This window comes from Aotus nancymaae, unplaced genomic scaffold (assembly GCF_030222135.1).
Source record: "Aotus nancymaae isolate 86718 unplaced genomic scaffold, 86718_ANA_hifiasm-v0.15.2.pri h1tg000016l, whole genome shotgun sequence".
NCBI lineage: Eukaryota > Metazoa > Chordata > Mammalia > Primates > Aotidae > Aotus > Aotus nancymaae.
In genome coordinates, this window is record NW_026988428.1 from 66,257,734 (window position 1) to 66,269,935 (window position 12,202).

Here is a 12,202-nt window from a genome sequence, read left to right on the forward strand (position 1 = left end):
GGACGCATCCCCTCCCTTGCAGGGAGCTCGGACACACCCCCTCCCTCGCGGGGGGGCGGGGGGAGCTCTGACACACCCCCTCCCTCGCGGGGAGCTCAGACACACACCCTCCCTCTCGGACACACACCCTCCCTCGCGGGGAGCTCGGACGCACACCCCCTCCCTCGCCGGAAGCTCGGACACACCCCCTCCCTTGCCGGGAGCTGCGACGTCACTGGAGGCGGACCGTTGGCGACTTCACGCGGAGGTGTGTCTTCTAGTAGCTGGGTTGTCTTCTCCGCAGAGTGGAGCCCGGTAACCTCCACCTCCCGCTGCGTCCTGTGTGCTGCTGGCTGGAGAAGGGTAAGTAACAAACTCCGACCCAGCATAGTGTTTATGTGGGTCAAAAATAGAAACAGTGTGTCCGGACGCTGGGGAGGTGGGAAGTTTCCTTCAGGCCAGGAGTTCAAGGGCAGCCTGGCAAAGTGGTGTGCCCCCATTTCTGTAGTCCCACCTCAGCCTCCCAGCTACTTGAACCCCAAGGTTCAAGGCTGCAATGAGCTGTGATCCTACCACAGCACTCCAGCCTGCGAGACTGAGGTAAACCCTGTCTTAAAAACTAAAAAAAAACTGTTCAAGCGTGCGACATTGGGGGAATGCTTAAAGAAAAATTGAGGCTGCCTGGGCCCTGTAATCCCAGCACTTTGGGAGGCCGAGGCAGGAGGATGGCTTGGAATCAGGAGTGTGAGACCTGCCTGAGCAACATGACAAAACCCCGTCTCAACAAAAGATACAAAAATTAGCCAGGCACAGTGCATGCCTGACCTAATATTTTGTATTTTTTTTGTAGAGATGGGGGGGGAGTCTTGCCCCCATGTTGCCCAGGCCAGTCTCGAACTCCTGAGTACAAGCCATCTTGTCACTTTGGCCTTCAGAGTTGTTGGGATTCAAGGTGTGAGCCACGGCGCCCCACTTGGGTTAGGCTATTTAATAACAAAGTCCGTGGCTTGGCTTGGTGGCTCACACCTGTAATTCCAGCACTTTGGGAGGCCAAGGCAGGTGGACCACCTGAGGTCAGGAGTTCGAGATCAGTGTAGCCAACATGATGAAACCCAGTTTTTACAAAAATGAGCCATACCGAGCTGGGATTAAAGTACACACTCTCCTCTTCTGAAAAGTAGCTAAGGATTCCTTCCACTTTGGTGTGGTGGAGAGTGTGGCAGAGCCAGACCAGACAAGGATTGATCACCTGGAAAAGCATGCTATCAAAGGCCTTGGTGAGTGCTGAGTGCCATGGCTCACACCTGTAATCCCAGCACTTTGGGAAGCTGAGACAGGTAGATCACTTGAGGCCAGGAGTTTGAGTAGAGCCTGGGCAACATGGCAAAACCGCGTCTCTACTAAAAACACAAAAATTAGCCAGGTGTGGTGGCACTTGCTTCTAATCCCAGCTACTCAGGAGGCTGAGACAGGAGAATGGCTTGATCCAGGCAGGCAGAGGTTGCAGGGAGCCAAGATCACGCCACTGCACTCTAGCTTCGGCAACAGAGTGAGACTCCATCTCAAAAAAAAAAAAAAAAAAAAACAACAAAAAAACCCTGAAGAAGAACTGTCTACTTCTGGGGGTTGGGTGGGGGACTGCTGACAGAACTGGAAACTTTCTTCAGATGGGGTTGTTTGTTTTGAGATGGAGTCTTGCTCTCTCACCCAGGCTGGAGTGCAGTGGTACAATTTTGGCTCACTACAACCTCCGCCTCCCCCTCTTCAGGTTCAAACAGTTCCCACGTCTTAGCCTCCTAAGTAGCTGAGATTACAGGCATGTGCCACCACACCAGCTAGTTTTTTTGCAGAGACGGGGGTTTCACCATGTTGACCAGGCTGGTCTCGAACTTCTGACCTCAAGTAATCTACCCACTTTGACCTCCCAAAATGCTGGGATTTCAGGCATGAACCACTGCACCCAGCCCCTTCAGGTGGGTTTTGAGGCTTCACTATGATACTAGTTTCCTGTTTCTGCTACAACAAATTACCACACAATTAGGGCTTAAAACAACATAGACGTAGCTGGGCGTGGTGGCTCACGCCTGTAATCCAGCACTTTGGGAGGGTGAGGTGGGCGGATCACCTGAGGTTGGGAGTTCGAGACCAGCCTGACCAAAATGGAGAAACTCCATCTCTACTAAAAATACAAAAATAGCTGGGCGTGGTAGTGCATGCCTGTAATCCCAGCTACGCAGGAGGCTGAGGCAGGAGAATTGCTTCAACCTGGAAGGCGGAGGTTGCAGTGAGCCGAGATCGTGCCATCGCATTCCAGCCTGGGTAAAAAGAGTGTAAATCTGTCTCAAAAAAAAAAAAGCAACACAGATGTATTCCCTTACAGTTCTGAAGGCCAGAATTCTAAAGTCAGTCCCACTGACTCAAGGTGGGAGCAGGGCAGGTATCTTCTGAGGCTCTGTAGGAGAATGAGTTTCCTGGCCCTGGAGGCATCCTGCACTCCTCAGCTGTGCTGCCCTTCTTGAATGACTCGAGGTTCCTGCTTCCATCACTACACTTCCCATCACTCTCCATCACCTGCTCTGCTCTGATAAGGATCTGGGTGAGTACATCAACCCCACTGTGATAAGCCAGAATAATCTTCCTTGCCAAAAATCCTTAACTTCCTTATATCTGCAAAGTCCCTTTTACCATATGAGGTCATGTTCACCGGTTCCTGGGATTAGGTTATGAGCATCTTGGGGGGTCACTGTCAGCCAATTACAGGTATGCTGCAAAACTATTACACCTTCCTGGTGTTTCAGTGATTGGGAGAAAAAGGTTGGGATTTTTGCTTTGGGGTTCCTCTTAAACTTGTTTCTTTCTTTTTTGAGATGGAGTCTTGCTCTTTTGCACAGGCTGGCTGCAGTCTCCGTTCCCTGCAACATTTGTCTCCTGGGTTCAAGTGATTCTTCTACCTCAACCTCTTGAGTAGCTGGGACTACAGGTGCCTGCCACCACACCCAGTTTTCTTTTCTTTTTTTTTTTTTTTTTTTTTTGCTGGAGACAGGATTTCACCATGTTGGCCAGGCTGGTCTCAAACTCCTGACCCAAGTGATGCCCCTACCTTGGCTATTCAAAGAGTTGGGATTACAGGCATGAGCCATGGTGTCTGGCCATTTTTTTTTCTTTTTTTACATTTTTAAATTACAGTTTTTATACCTATTCAGAAGTAGAGAAAATAGTACAATGAACACTAAAATACCCATTCCTGAATTTCTGTGATCATTAAGATTGTCCTACATTTTGTTCTATTTCTTTTCCTCCCTTTGCAAGAATATTGTAAAGCAAATCACAGTCTTCACATCATTTTACCTGTTCAGTGCACATCCCCAAACAGCCACTATCTCATCACATCTGACAAAACTAAAAATGATTTTTTGGTGTCAGCTCATTGTTTGCTTTATATCTGGATCCAAACAATCTTCTTGTGCTAACTTTGGTTATTATGCCTCTTTTAATCTAAACCAGCCTCTGCTTACTATTGTTATTTCACATTCCATGAATTCTTTGTGGAAAGTTATTTCTTTTAAAATAGCATGCTTACAAGGTTGAAGGGGTAAAGAATATTGATCTTGTGGTTGCAGTGCAGATGAAAGTGTAGCCTGAAATGTGCCAGTGTGCAGCAGCAATGGAGGAGGGTTATTAAAGGTCACCAGCAGGGAGTAGCAAAAGGCTGCTTCCAAATAGTATTTACAGGCTGGGTGCGATGGCTCATGCCTGTAATCCCAGCACTTTGGGAGGCCGAGATGGGTGAACCACCTGAGATCAGGAGTTTGAGACCATCCTGCCCAAAATGGTGAAACCCGGTCTGTACTAAAAAATATAAAAATTAGCCAGGCATGATGGCAGGTGCCTATAATCTTAGCTACTTGGGAGGCTGAGGCAGAAGAATTGCTAGAACCTGGGAGGTGGATGTTGTAGTGAGCTGAGATCATGCCACTGCACTCCAGCCTGGGTGACAGAGCAAGACTCCATCTAAAAAAAAAAAAATACTATTTAGGTTGTATTCTTTATTTTCTATAATAATTTTCTTTCTCTCTCTTCCTAAGGGTATTAAAAAAAAAAGTTTTATCTTTTAGGATCTTTGAAGATCTCTTTTAAGACCAAAACTTTGAAGCACATTCAAATGATCTGTATGTGGAAGGACTACTGGAAAACATTCCTTTCAAAAGTCCCTTGTGATATGGAATTCCAAGGCTGGAAAACATCAGTCAAGTGGGCAACTGAATTAATTTTTATTAAAAGGTAAGATAATCTGCAGAAACAAATTAAGAAGAGATTAATTTGATGAAGATGGGCCTTTTGTTCCCATCTCATCATGACTTCTTTATATTTACAATTAATATTTAGATTCACTTATTGAACAAACATTTATTTAGTATAAGCATTAGATGTGCAAAATTGGGTCTGACAAGAACCCTGTCGTTGGGGGCTTAATACTAAGAAAAATAAAATGAAAAGTTATTCAGCATTTTTGGGGAAGAAAGCAAGGATGGCATATCCAGTTACTGTCTCATTAAAGATCAGTGAGAAAGCAAAAGCAAAGTATTATAAATTCCATCAAAGAAAACCATTTAAGTTTTTGTTTTTTAGACAGTCTCACTCTGTCACCCAACCTGGAGTGCTGAACATGATCATCTTTAAACACAAAAATTAATCACCATCACAACAGAAGCCCCACAACATAATCTGCTTCACTTACAAAAAGTGAAAAGAGAAAGGGAACCTGTTTCAAATATGAGTAAAGGCAGGGAGGTGTCAAATATGGTCACATAGTCACATACCTCACCCATTGTGTGTGGAGTGAGGAGTGCCATGTGGGTGTGGTGGGATTGCATAGATAGACTTGTGTGACCAAGTGGAGGAAGGGCTTAGAGCCTACCAAAGAAGTGGCAGTCATGAAATGGTCTCATAGTGTTATGCCCTAGCAAGTTTAAACAGAAGTGCCATGCACTGAGTTTGTTGAGAGTCCACCTTTATGCTGGCATCTGAGAGTCAGCTAGAGCTCAAACCTCTTGGCCAAGAACAAAGGGCAATCAACATTTTTATACCAGTTTAGGGTCGGGGCAGTAAGCAGATTATTACAGAAGCAAAAGGAGCAGGTCAAGGGAAGGGGGGCTTGTCTAACAAAAAGTTCTACTTAAGATTGTTTTTTTACTCAAGATGTTTTTTTACTCAGGCCCATCTCCCTCCTGACAGTGGCCTCTCCAGGCCCAGCTCTGGCCTCCCCACAGCCTCCCCAGCACCAGCCACTGCCTCCTGGTGGCTACCCCAGGCCAAATTCCTGCCTGCCTCCCGGCTGCATCCACAAGCCCAGCACCTCCCTCACACTGGCCGGTTGAGGCCCAGCTCGTTCCTCTGGCAGACGTCTCTGGACCCAGCTCTCGCCTGGTGCTGGCCTCGTGTCTGGGCCCAGGTCCTCCCTCAAACCAGCCTTTCTCGGCCCAGCTCACCTCTCATGGAGTCTCCCAGGCCAGCTCGTGCCTCCCGGCGGCCTGTCCAGGCCCAAAGCTTCCTCTCCGGGCTCAGCTCCTGGCCAGCTTCCAGCTGCCTTTCCTCTGTCGGCCAAAAACTTTCTCAAGTGGGGCTTTCTGGGCCTCCGTTGTGCCTCCCGCTGTCCTTGACAGGCCCTGCTACTGCCTGACATTGGCCGCTCCAGGCCCAGCTCTGGACTCCCCACAGCCTACCCAGCACCAGCTGCTGCCTGCTGGTGGCTTCCCCAGGCCAAGATCCTACTTGCCTTCCTGCCTGCATCCCGGCTGCATCCACAGGCTTAGGGCCTCCCTCACATTGGCCCATTGGGGCCAAGCTCATGCCTGTGGCAAACCTCTCCGTACCCAGCTCTCGCCTCGTGCTGGCCTCGAGTCTAGGCCCAAGTCCTCCCTCGCAGCAGCCTTCCTCAGCCCAGCTCGCATATCACAGACTCTCCCGGACTAGCTACTGCCTCCCGGCGGCCTGCCCAGGTCCAAAGCTTCTTCTCCGGGCCTGGCCTCTGCGGCCCGGCTCCTGCCTGTGCCAGACCCCTCCGGGCCCAGCCTCTGCCTTTCAGTGGACCCTCCAGGCCCAGCTCGTGCCATCATGGTGGCCTCTGCTCAGGTCCAGCTCCTGCCACAGAGGCCTTGCCCCCAGCCTCCCTATGGCCCCATCGGGCCAAGCCAGTGCATCCCAGCGGCCCCTCCAGGCCCAGCATTGGCCTTCTGGCATCCTTCCCGGACCCAGAACGTTTTCAGGTAGGCCTCTCGGGTCCCAGCTCCTCCTCTCAGCGGCATCTACAGGCCCAACTTCCGAATTTGCCTCATAGCAACCTATGTGGACTCGGCTCCTTCCCAGCTTTTGGACCTTTGTAGGCCCAAAAGCTCAAGCCCTCAACTCAGGCTGTCCAGGCCCACCCAGCTCATGACTCACGCTGGCCTCTCCAGGCTCGGCTCCTGCCCTCCCAGGGAGTCTCCAGGCCCCAGACGTTCCCAAGTCAGCTTCTGCTGGCCCGGCTCCTGCTGCCTCCTCCCGCTAGCCTTGGGAGGCCCAAGCATTGGGTCCTGAAGTCCGCCTCTGCAAGCCCAGCTCCTGCCCTCCCGGCAGCCCCCTCAACATAGGCACAATATGTTGTCACATGGGCGCAATAGGTCGTCATGTGGGCTCCTCCAGGACCAGCTCCTGTCTCCCAGCGGTCCCATGTGGACCAGCTCCTGTGTCTCACCAGCCTTCCAGGAAGCCCAGCCTATGCCTCCCTCCTGACGGACTCCCCAGGCTGGGATCGTCCTCCTGGCCGCATCTATGGGCCCACATTTTGCCTCCCGGCAGCCTCTTTTGGCTCGTCTCCTGGCCAATTACCGGCGGCCTTTCATCTGTCGTCCCGAAGCTTCCTCAGGTGGGGCCTTCCGGGTGTCCCTTCTGCCTCCCAGTGGCCTTGACAGGCCCAGCTACCTCCTGACAGTGGCCTCTCCAGGCCCAGCTCTGGCCTTCCCACAGCTTCCCCAGCATCAGCCACTGCCTGCCGGTGGCTTCCCCAGGCCAAAATCCTGCCTGCCTCCCGGCTGCGTCCACAGGCCCAGTGCCTCCCTCACACTAGCCAGTTGAGGCCCACCTCGTGCATCTGACAGACGTCTCTGGACCCAGCTTTTATCTGGCACTGGCCTCGAGTCTGTGCCCAGGTCCTCCGTTACACCAGCCTTTCTCAGCCCACCTCACCTCTCATGGACTCTCCCGGGCCAGCTCCTGCCTCCCGGTGGTCTCCCCAGGCCCGTCTCCTGCCTGCGCTAGGCCCCTCCAGGCCCAGCATCTGCCGCTCAGTGGACCCTCCAGACCCAGCTTGTGGCCTCACCATGACTTCTGCTCAGCCAAGGTCCTGCCTCTGTGGCAGCCTGTATCCACAGGCCCTTCCCCCGGCCTCCCCGTGGCCCCCTCAGGCCAAGCCGGTGCCTCCCGGCGGCCCTCCCGGGCCCAGCATTGGCCTTCTGGCATCCTCTCTGTGTCCAGAACATCTTCAGGTTGGCTTCTTGGGGCCCAGCTCCTCCTCCCGGTGGCATCTACAGGCCCACTTTCCAGCCTCGCCTCACAGCAACCTCTGTGGACTCAGCTCCTACCCAGCTCCCAGCAGCCTTTGTAGGCCCGAAAGCTCAGGCCCTCGACTCAGGCTCTCCAGACCCACCCGGCTCATGTCTCATGCTGGCCTTTCCAGGCTTGGCTACTGCCCTCCCAGGGTGCCTCCAGGCCCCAAACGTCCCCGAGTCGGCTTCTGCTGGTCCGGCTCTGGTCTCCTCCTGCTGGCCTCAGCAGGCCCAAGCATTGGGTCCTGAATTTGGCCTCTCCAGGCCCAGCTCCTGCCCTCCTGGCATCTCCTCCCCATGGGAGCAAAACGTCATCAGGTTGGACCCTCCAGGGCTAGCTCCTGCCTCCCAACGACTCCCTGGGGCCTAGCTCCTGCCTCCTGTCGGCCTCTCCAGGATGTCCAGCCTATGCCTCCCCAGGCCCGGATCCTCTTTCTGGCCACATATATGAGCCCATGTTTTGCCTCCCAGCAGCCTTTTTTTTTTTGAGACGGAGTTTTGCTCTTGTTACCCAGGCTGAAGTGCAATGGCGCGATCTCGGCTCACTGCAACCTCCGTCTCCTGGGTTCAGGCAATTCTCCTGCCTCAGCCTCCTGAGTAGCTGGGATTACAGGCACGTGCCATCATGCCCAGCTAATTTTTTGTATTTTTTTATTTTGAGACGAAGTTTCGCTCTTGTTACCCAGGCTGGAGTGCAATGGCGTGATGTCGGCTCACTGCAACCTCCGTCTCCTGGGTTCAGGCAATTCTCCTGCCTCAGCCTCCTGAGTAGCTGGGATTACAGGCACGTGCCATCATGCCCAGCTAATTTTTTGTATTTTTTTATTTTGAGACGAAGTTTCGCTCTTGTTACCCAGGCTGGAGTGCAATGGCGTGATGTCGGCTCACCGCAACCTCTGTCTCCTGGGTTCAGGCAATTCTTCTGCCTCAGCCTCCTGAGTAGCTGGGATTACAGGCACGTGCCATCATGCCCAGCTAATTTTTTGTATTTTTTTTTTTTTTTGAGATGGAGTTTCGCTCTTGTTACCCAGGCCGGAGTGCAATGGCACGATCTCGGCTCACCGTAACCTCCACCTCCTGGGTTCAGGCGATTCTTCTGCCTCAGCCTCCTGAGTAGCTGGGATTACAGGCACATGCCACCGTGCCCAGCTAATTTTTTTGTATTTTTGGTAGAGACGGGGTTTCACCATGTTGACAGGGATGGTCTCGATCTCTTGACCTAGTGATCCACCTGCCTCGGCCTCCCAAAATGCTGGGATTACAGGCGTGAGCCACCGCACCTGGCCCCCAGGAGCCGAGCCAAAAGAGGCTGCTGGGAGGCAAAACATGGGCCCGTAGATGTGGCCAGGAAGACGTTCCGGGCCTTGGGAAGCAGCCAGTAGGGAGGCAGAGGCTGGACCTCCTGGAGACATCGACGGGAGGCGGGAGCTGCTGGGAGGTAGAACCTGGCCCTGGAGGGGCACACGTGATGATGTATTGTGCCCATGTTGGGGGGGCCACTGGGAGGGAAAAAGCTGCGTCTGCAGAGGTGGACTTCAGGACCCAATGCTGGGACTCCCAAGGCCAGCGGGACTGGACCTCCGGGCCCAACTCTGGACTCCCCACAGCCTCCCCAGCACCAGCTGCTGCCTGCTGGCAGCTTCCCCTTGTCAAGATCCTGCCTGGCTGCCTGGCTGCATCCTAGCTGCGTCCACAGGCCCAGCGCCTCTTCACACTGGCCAGTTGAGGCCCAGCTTGTGCCTCTGGCAGACGTCTCTGGACCTAGCTATCTCCTGGCACTGGCCTCAAGTCTGGGCCAGGTCCTTCCTTGCACCAGCCTTTCTCGGCCCAGCTCGCCTCTCATGGACTCTCCCGGGCCAGCTCTTGACTCCCGGTGGCCTGTCCAGGCCTGAAGCTTCCTCTCCAGGCCCAGCCTCCCCAGGTCGGGCTCCTGCCTGTGCTAGGCCCCTCAGGCCAACATGGTGAAACTCTGGCTGTACTGAAAATTCCAAAATTATCCAGGCGTCGTGGTGGGTACCTGTAACCCCAGCTACTCAAGAGGCTGAGGGACAAAAACCACTTAAGCCTAGGAGGCAGAGTTTGCAGTGAGCCGAGATTGTACCATTCCACTCCAGCCTGAGTAACAGAGTGAGACTCTATCTCACAAAAAAAAGGTGATAATTAATTCGAAACTCTTTTTGTGCAAATAGGTAGTTAGATTAATAGATAAATTGATGAAAAATCACTACATATTTTGTTTGTGTTTAGTTTAAATATATATGTTTCATTTGGGTGATACAACAGAAGCTGAAGAAACTAAAGTAAGGTGGGAGAATTTCTGAACTTCAGATAAATGCCTGTGTGCAAGTGATATGTTTTCATTGAATGTTCATTAAAATTATCAAAAAGTTAAATGTGTCATGATTCTTTTTATTCTGCAGTTTCTATCTTCACCCACAGCTGCTGTATTTTTGAAATTGGTTTGATAGTTTCTGTTTAACGCTTGTATACTTGGATGACATCATTCTTGGGAGAATATTCTTAATTCATTTTTCTTTAGTTCTTTAACTTCTGACTCTATCATCATCTGGTTCTGGCTGGGGCTATGGGAAGGTCTGAGGCTGGCTGGAGGTTCTTCTCACATGTTTGTGTGTTATATTTTCCTCCCAACAGGCCAGTGGAGTACTTTTTTTTATCATTGAAGTTCAGTAGCTTAGCCAGGGTTGGCTCTAGGTCAGTCATTCTGATTAGTTTTTCCAGGTATATGGTGTGCCCTTTGATACTGATTATGTACTCCTCTATCTCTGCATTCCTTCCTTTCCTTCTTTCTTTTTCACTTTTTCTCCTTTCCCTCCCTCCCTTGTTCCCTCCTTCCATTCCCTCCCTCCTTCCTCCCTCCTTCCTTCCCTCCCTCTCTTCCTTCCCTCCCTCCCTTCCTCCTTCCCTTACTCCCTCCATTCTTACATTTCTTCCTTTCTTTCAAGACAATGCCTTGCTCTGTCACCCAGGTTCTAGAACAAAGTGGTGTAATCATAACTCACTGCAGCCTTAAACTCCTGGGCTTAAAAAATCTTCCTGCCTCAGCCTCCCTCATAGCTATAACTACAGGTATGCACCACCACACCTGGCTAATTTTTGTTACTTTTCTAGAGATGGGGTTTTGCTATGTTGCCCAGGCTTTTCTGGAACTCCTGGCCTCACACTATTCTCCCAATGTAGCCTGCTAAAGCACGGGGATTAAAGGTGTGAGCCACATGCCCAGGCCTGTTTTATTTTATTTTTTTTAGGTTCTCTTAACTCAGGGTCACCTATTGACAACCCAGTGTTAGACTACTATCTCTAATTTTCATAATTTTTTCAGTTGCTTTAATGTAGTTCTTTTATTCTCTGATTCACTTTGATTTTTTTTTTTTTTTAGATGGAGTCTCACTCTGTCACCCAACCTAGAGTGCAGTGGTGCAATCTCAGCTCACTGCAATCCTTGCCTCCCAAGTTCAAGCGATTCTCCTGCCTCAGCCTCCCAAAGTAGCTGGGATTGCAGGTGTGCACCACCACATCCTGCTAATTTTTGTATTTTTAGTAAAGACAGGTTTCACCATGTTTGCCAGTCTGGTCTCAAACTCCTGACCTTAGGTGATCTGCCCACCTTGGCCTCCCAAATTGCTAGGATTACAGGCATGAGCCACCACACCCGGCTGCCACATTTTCTTGATTCTTTTTTCTATTGATGGAAGGAAACTTAGGTTGATTCCATCTCTTCACTATTGTGAATAGTTGTCTGCAAATTTTTTTGCACTTGTCATGGAGAGATAGAATTCAGTTTCTCTTCCCTTGAAAATGAGCTTAGACCCCTGCTTCTGTAAGTAGAATACAGTAGAAGTGCTGCTCTTGACCTGCCAATGTTAGGTCTTAAAAGATGATACTGTTTCCACTTGGCTCTCCTTCCTGGGACGTGTGCACTTAGAACCCATTCACCGTTTTGTGAGAAAGCCCAGGCCAGGTAGGGAGGTTATGTGTGGGTATTCCACCAGGTAGCCCCAGCTAAGCCCTGGCTGACAGCATGCATTAACCAGGAGATATTTGAGCAAGGAAACCTTTGACACTATTCTAACTCCATACTGTTTGAAGGCAACCACATCCTGAGCCAGAACTGCCCAGGTGAGTCTAGTCAGCCTCCAGAAGTGTGAGAAGACTAATAAACATCATTGTAAATTTATACCTTGGGTGGTTTATTTTTCTTGTTTGTTTGTTTTCTGAGACAGAGTCTCACTCTCTGACTTTGTCCCCTGGGCTGGAGTGCAGTGGCACGATCTCAGCTCACTGCAACCTCTGCCTCTGGAGTTCAAGTGATTCTCCTGTGTCAGCCTCCTGAGTAGCTAGGATTACAGGTGTGTGCTACCACACCTGGCTAAGTTCTGTATTTTAATAAAGACAGGGTTCATAATGTTGGCCAGGCTGGTCTCGAACTCCTAACCTTGTGATCTGCCTGCCTCGGCCTCCCAAAGTGCTGGGATTACAGGTGTGAGCCACCATGCCAAGCTGGTATGTTACACAGCAATAGATAGCAAATGCACAAAGTCATCTTCCAATATAAATATTAAGTCACTTCTCCACTTGACAGCATTTAATGGTTTAGAATTGGGTGTAAAATAAAGACAAAA

General features: G+C 50.9%; 1 long non-coding RNA gene across 1 annotated transcript; it reads left to right on the plus strand.

Annotated features, from left to right (window-relative positions):
• The first annotated feature begins 253 nt into the window (after positions 1–253).
• LOC135275417 (uncharacterized) lies at positions 254–5,308 on the plus strand. The gene is made up of 4 exons (XR_010343036.1): positions 254–342; positions 2,360–2,575; positions 4,095–4,260; positions 5,195–5,308. It is a non-coding gene; the product is annotated as an uncharacterized LOC135275417 (long non-coding RNA).
• Positions 5,309–12,202: the final 6,894 nt, after the last annotated feature.